Source organism: Dioscorea cayenensis, chromosome 9 (genome assembly GCF_009730915.1).
Source record: "Dioscorea cayenensis subsp. rotundata cultivar TDr96_F1 chromosome 9, TDr96_F1_v2_PseudoChromosome.rev07_lg8_w22 25.fasta, whole genome shotgun sequence".
NCBI lineage: Eukaryota > Viridiplantae > Streptophyta > Magnoliopsida > Dioscoreales > Dioscoreaceae > Dioscorea > Dioscorea cayenensis.
This window is the reverse complement of record NC_052479.1, coordinates 20,297,999-20,305,111: the sequence shown is the minus strand read 5'-3', so window position 1 is coordinate 20,305,111 and position 7,113 is coordinate 20,297,999. Positions and strand designations below refer to the sequence as shown.

General features: G+C 44.0%; 1 non-coding gene across 1 annotated transcript; it reads right to left on the bottom strand.

The window, feature by feature from the left end:
- Positions 1-6,526: 6,526 nt before the first annotated feature.
- LOC120269863 lies at positions 6,527-6,633 on the bottom strand. The gene has a single exon (XR_005539494.1). It is a non-coding gene; the product is annotated as a small nucleolar RNA R71 (small nucleolar RNA).
- Between the last annotated feature and the right edge of the window lie 480 nt (positions 6,634-7,113).

The window sequence follows — 7,113 nt, the reverse complement described above, 5'->3', positions numbered from 1 at the left end:
GCAATCGGAAGGAGCTACGTCCTCCACCATAACCGTACAATTTGTCATGGTCGCAACTCTATTCAAGCTATAAGATCTAGCTTCTACTCAAACTTTCCACTTGGGCGCTCCAATGAAGTTACCGCATCAATTTCATGGAGTCCGCCACCTTTCTTTTCCTAGCTGCCCACTCGTAGCTATTTAACCCCCATTTCAATCAATTGACGGCCTCGTGACGTGTCTTGCTACCTAAGATACCTGCCCGCATGCATCCAAGAGTTGCTTTGCACCTCGAGTTCAAACCATTGTAGCAGCTTTGAACAATCATCCACTGCGAATCCGTGGTTGTGACACTGGCATGCAGAGTTCCTTGAACCTTTCCTATGTCTCAACATAGAGACCTAATTCCAACCGATGACAAAGTGATGAGATCTCATTCCTAAGCTTTTGCTTATTTTCCGGGAGGAAATAACGGGCTAGAAAGCTTCTACCATCTCCTCCCATGTAGTGATTGGATGCCCCAGGGTAACGAGTGTAGCCACCCGCTTGCTTTCCCTCAGGAAAATGGAAGGCTCTCAATTTGATGGCATCATCCGTCACACCATTTATCTTCAACATGTCACACACCTTGAGGAAGCTTTCTATGCGATCGCTTTGGATCCTCATCGGCCAAACCGCTGAATTGCGCGGATCGGCGCAGAGATATGGATGAATATCGGCTTTAGTTCGAAATTCTGAGCTGTATATGGATGAATACTCGATTGTGTCCCCAACACTGAAGGTTTGGCATAATCGGATAGTGTCGGTTGTTGCTCATTTTGTTCACGCCATGTTGTCGATCTCTTCACTTCCAAATCAGCGGATTAGATTGTTCTTATACGTGTTCTTTCCTTTCCTCTCGGCGTGCACGCTCAAGCTCAGGTCTCCTTCAATCAATATTGATGGATTCCCTCGGTCATAACCCGGAGTCAGCACCAAAAGTAAAAGAAAAAGAAAAATCGTAATGATGATAGAATCAAGAAGATATACGAAATAGTAGGTGAAAACAGCTAAGAAAACAAAGTAAAAAGTATCTTTAAACGCCTAACTCCCCGGCAACGGCGCCAAAAACTTGACAAGTTCCCCTTCCTTATATCCCTCAAGTGCACGGGTTTGTCAAAGTAATAATCCTGACCGGAAGCGGGCTCGAATCCACAGGAGTAGGGAATGAAAATACTTAATTTGGTTCTTAGCTATGTGGAAGATCAATCAATGATTGGTGTGAAATCTGATTCACTCTCCTCAATAATAAAAAGAACAAGTGAGAGAGCAAGAATAAAAGAAAAAGGTTAAGGCAATCGATAAAGATGTGGGTACTGGACGATGCTTCACCTAGGAAAATCGTTTCAGTGCAAGAACTCTCATTATGCTTCCTAATCGATTCAATGGTGAGTCGTGGAAATCTCACATACATAGTCCCAAATCTAAGGTCAACTCATGCCTAACTCTATTCATGTCCCGGAGAGAGATTAAGTAACCCTCTCAACCCTCGCACTCGACTGGAAAGTTGCAATGGGGCTCTAGGATTCCAAGTGATAAATCGCTTCCTAATTATAGACCCAACCCTTTGGTCCAAAGTGAAGGTCCCTTTCTAGCCCAATTATTAGCTCCCTCAGATACTAAGATCCCTCAACGCTCACCCCATTGAACACGCAACTAGGCAGCCGAGGTTCATCCCCTAGACCATTCACCTATTACGGGCCGCAAAGAACTCAAGGAACGGAGATCGGACCTATCACGCCGGAGGGGAAAAGGGACGCCCTCGCATTCTCTCGAAGTCACCCTCTCAACCCACTCCAACCTAGATTTGTCTAACGCCAGTGGTGTGTCACTCACCTGTTGGGCACAATAAGAACTCTCAGCCTAGTGTCACCTAGGGAAATGTTCATACAATCAAGCATTCTAGGTTGGAACTCACACATAAACATCAATTTATTGAAAGCATAATAAAGAAGTTCAATGAAACATGTACATCCTAGGGTCTCACAATCACCCAGGGCACCCACTAGGAGTTTAGCTTCCATGGAGCTGCGGCACAATCACGAAATTGAATGTAAAAGTAATGAATCCATAAAGAAAACCCCTCGATGGTCATGTCTATGGTCTTGTGGGAGTCTCTTCACTGCCGTCCCATGCGAGCTTCAGTCAGCTAGGATACGCCGATCGAGCTCCCCACCAACCTTCTTCCTAATGGAATGACGACGTGCAGAGCCAGAAGCTCTCCAAAACCTTGGCCAATACCCCTCGAAACCCTAGTCAAAACCCCTCTCAGCAAGTTGTGAAAAAGATGGAGAAAAGAATGCTCGAAATCGGGCTTTTAAATATGGCTCGAATCGGAGATCGCAGACGGGCATGCAGCGATGTCACACGCCCCTATGGATTTCCACACGGGCGTGATACTTCCATACGCCCGTGTTGATTCTATGTTTCTCTCGATTGGTCGGCTGCTATAGTACTTGCTATAGTGTTTTTTTCTCGCGTAACCTCGCTACAAGATCACGGAAATACCCGTAATTACATACTTTCATTGGGGTAACGCAAACGGGCACACGCTACGCCGTGGAATCACTTGCTTCTTCAATGATGTACACATTGGTGGATCTCTTGTTCTTATATGCATAAATCAGATTGCTCGAAAGTGTGACCGCCTTTTGTGCCCATCCAAATGAATGTGCTCACTCGAATACGAGGAGGTTGGCACACACTCTAGCATCTCACACCTGACCTATGTCTTCGCGTTTGAACCTTAGCAAGATCTCTTCCAAAATAGGTGCATTATGATCGACATTGTCCTATTTCCTTCATACTCGGCCTCACAACCCTACCTGCATAAAAGTAACATAAAAACACACATGTTAATGTAAAAACCTGAGAAAAGTAATGCTCAACATAAGGAATGAACGCTTCGCATTCATATCGCACAAGCACTTGTCACACTTCCAAAATTTCCTTCATCTATGCAACGAATGTTTAATTTTTTCTTGATGACATGCAAAAGCTTAAGTATCAACATCATGCCTTACTCATTCTTTCAGAAGCTAGGCTTGGGACAACATAGGCCCACTCGGATGACACCCGAGGGGCATCATCGAAGATGTACTTATGAAGGTTGACAAGTACATATTTCCTGTGGACATTGTAATATTGGATGTTGATGAGGATGTTGATGTTCCTTTGATACTTGGGAGGCCATTGTTGCACACTTCCAAGGCTCTTATTGATATGGATGGTGGGGAGTTGACTTTACAAGTTGGGCATTACAAGCTTACATATCGCCTCGCCAAAACCATGAGATATTCTCTAGACTTTGATGATACTATTTACTTCCTTGACACTACGGATGAACTAATAGATGAATATGTCAAGGAAATTATGTGTCCGGACCCATACGAGGGGTTCCTAGACCAAGAAATGGAGAATGAAGAAGTTGTGATGCTTGGTCTAGAGGACAAGGTACAACCTACCCCGGGGATCATGAAGAAGATGATTCAGAAGATGAAGTGAGCAAGGAGATGCCAGAAGAAATGCCCCAAGGCTAATGGTGATGTGCAAGAATGGAGTAAGGGTGACGTACACCGATATGGTAACATTCTCGACAACTCTCCCTCTATATTGTAAAGATTATGCTCATCATGCTTTCAGGTTAAGTGTAAGAGGGAAACCTTCATCTATGAGCCCCTATGAGGTAAGGTCAGTTGTGTCAAGCTTAGTGATGTTAAACAAGTGCTTTTTTGGAGGCAACCCAAGTCTTACTGTTTTTTACATTTTAGTTTAGTGCTTGCATGAATAAGAGTTTGAGTGTCGGTGTCTTGATTTTTCCATGCTATTGTTGTGCTTTTTCTATGAATCATTGGTTTTTTTCATGTGCTTAATTGTGATTAGCAAACTTTCTTGGGTGATTGAGCGTCTTTTTAATGATTCTCTTATCAATTTTGCATAGCAAATGCAGGCTCTGTATGTGTATAAGTGTGCAAAAATTTTCTATAGAGTTTGTAATTTTTTTGACCCATCCAGAGAAGACACGCTGATAAGTGCTTGTGCGATATGAATGCGAAGCGTTCATTCCTTATGTTGAGCATTACTTTCCTCAGTTTTCTACATTAATATGTGTGTTTTTATGTTACTTTTACGTAGGTAGGGTTGTGAAGCCGAGTATGAAGGAAATGGGCCAATGTGGATCATAATGCACCTATTTTGGAGGAGATCTTGTTAAGGTTCAAATGCGAAGACATAGGTCAGGTGTCAGATGCTAGAGTGTGTGCCAACCTCCTCGCATTCGAGTGAGCACATCTATTTGGAGGGGCACAAAGGCAGTCACGCTTGAGCATTCCGACTTATGCATATAAGAACAAGAGCCCAGCCAACATGTACGTCATTGAAGAAGAAAGTGATTCACGATGTGAACATGTGCCCGTTTGTGTTACCCCGATGAAAGTATGGAATTGGGAAGGTAATCAGGCCAAAGACTGTAGCAGAGCACTGCAGCAACACTGTTCACAGCCGGCCAAGAAATCAGAGAAACAGAGAATCCACACGGGCGTGTGGAAATTATCCACGCCCGTGGAGTTGCCCGATTCCAGCCCTATTTAAAGCCGATTCAGCCCCGATTTTGGTATTCTTTTCTCCATCTTTTGCCCAACTTGTGAGAGAGCTTCGGCTAGGGTTCGAGGGGTATTGGCCAAGGTTTTGGAGAGGTTCTACGCCTCCGACATCATGATTCCATTAGGAAGAAGGTTGGTAGGGGAGCTTCCATCGAGGCGTATCCTATACCGGACGAAGGAATCCTTGGACAACGAGTAGTGGACTTTCCACAAGACCATCGACACGACCATCGAGGGGGTTTCTTTATGGATTCATTGCTTTTACATTCGATTTCTTTGATTGTACTAAGCTCGATGGAGAGCTAAACCCCTAGTGGGTACTTGGTTGATTGTGAACCCTAGGATGTATTCCTTTCATTGAACTTCTTTATTATGCTTTCAGTAAATTGATGTTTATTGTGAGTTCCAACCTTGAATGCTTGATTGTATGAACATTTCCCCTAGAGTGACACTAGGGTTGAGAGTTCTTGTTGGTAACCTTGTGAGTGAGTGACACACCACTAGCGTTAGACAAAGCTAGGTTGGAGAGGGTTGAGAGGGTGAGTCGAGAGGTACAGGAGCGTCCCCTTTCCCCTCCGACGTGATAGATTCTACCTCCGTTCCTCAAGTTCTTTGCGGCCATAATGGAGTGAATAGTCTAAGGGATGAACCTCCGCTGAGGCCTAGTTGCGCGTGCAATGGAGTGAAGCGTTGAGAGGATCTTAGTATCTAGGGCTTAATTGTGGCTAGGGACCTTCCACCTGGACCAAAGGGGTAGGTCTATATTTAGGAAGAGATTTATCACTTGGAATCACTAGAGCTCATTGCAACTCTATGCGATTGCGAGGTGTTAAGATTGTTCAATTTCTCCTCCAGGACATGTATAGAGTTAGGCATAGTTGACCTTAGATTTGGGACTATGTATGTAAGGATTTCCATGACTCACCATTGCATTGATCAGGAAGCATAATAGAGAGTTCTTGCACTTGAAGCGATCATCCTAGGTAAAGCATTATCCGAGTACCCCGTTCTTTATCGATTGCCTTACCCTCTTCTTACTTTTGCTCTTTCACTTGTTGTTTTTATTGTTGAGAATTGAATCAATTTCACACTTATCACTATTGATATTCCACATAGCTAAGAATCAAATTAAGTATTTCACTCCCTACTCCCTGTGGATTCGACCCCGCTTGCACGGGATTATTACTTCGACAAGCCCGTGCACTTGCGGGATATAAGCAAGGGGACCTTGTTATGTTTTTGGCGCCGTTGCCGGGGAGCTAGGCGTTTAGAGATACTTTGCACTTTGTTTTTTTAGCTATTTCACCACACATTCTATTCCATATCTTCTTATTCTATCATTTTTCTGATTTTCTTTTTCTTTTTCTTTGGTACAGCTCCAGGTTATGACCAGAGGGAATCCATCAATATTGATTGAAGAAGACCCTGAGCTTGAACGTACACTTCGAAGGAAAGGGAAAGAACCTGTACAAGAATACCCTAATCCAACTGATTTGGAAGTAGAAGGATCTGACAACATGGCGTAACAGAATGATCAACAACGGACACTATCCGATTATGCCAGACCTTCAGTGTTGGGGACACAATCGAGTATTGTGCGTCCCCCAATTACATCTCAGAATTTCGAGCTAAAGCCGACATTCATCCATATGATGCAACAGTCTGCACAATTCAACGGTTTGGCTGATGAGGATCCAAACAGTCACATAGAGAGCTTCCTCGAGGTATGTGACATGCTAAAGATCAATGGTGTGACGGATGATGCCATCAAATTGAGAGCCTTCCCATTTTCCTTAAAGGAGAAAGCAAAGCAGTGGCTACACTCATTGCCTAGGGCATCAATCATTACATGGGAGGAGATGGTAGAAGCTTTTCTAGCACGTTATTTCCCTCCCGGAAAATCAACCAAGCTTAGGAATGAGATCTCATCCTTTATGCAATTGGCATTGGAGTCTCTATTTGAGACATGGGAACGGTTCAAGGAACTGCTGCGCAAGTGTCCTCAACACGGATTTCCGGAGTGGATGATTGTTCAAACCTTCTACAATGGGTTGAATGCAGGTACAAGACAACTCTTGGATGCGGCGGCAGGAGGTACCTTAGGTAGCAAGACCCCTGAGGAGGCTTGTTAATTGATTGAGTAAATGGGGTTAAATAGCTACCAGTGGAATGCGAGGGAGAAGAAAAAGGTGGCCGGTCTCCATGAAATTGATGCGGTAACTTCATTGGCGGCCCAAGTGGAGAGTTTGAGTAAGAAGCTAGATCTTATAGCTTCGAATAGAGTTGCGGCCGTAACCAATTGCACCGGTTGTGGTGGAGGACATGCTCCCTCCGATTGCCCAATCGTCATTGGTGATGTTTCTTCAATTGAGAATGTCGACTTTGTAGGTAATGGAATGAGACCTCAAGGGAATCCATACAGCAACACCTACAATTCAGGTTGGAAGAATCATCCCAACTTTTCATGGAGTAATCAAGGACCACAGAAGACCAT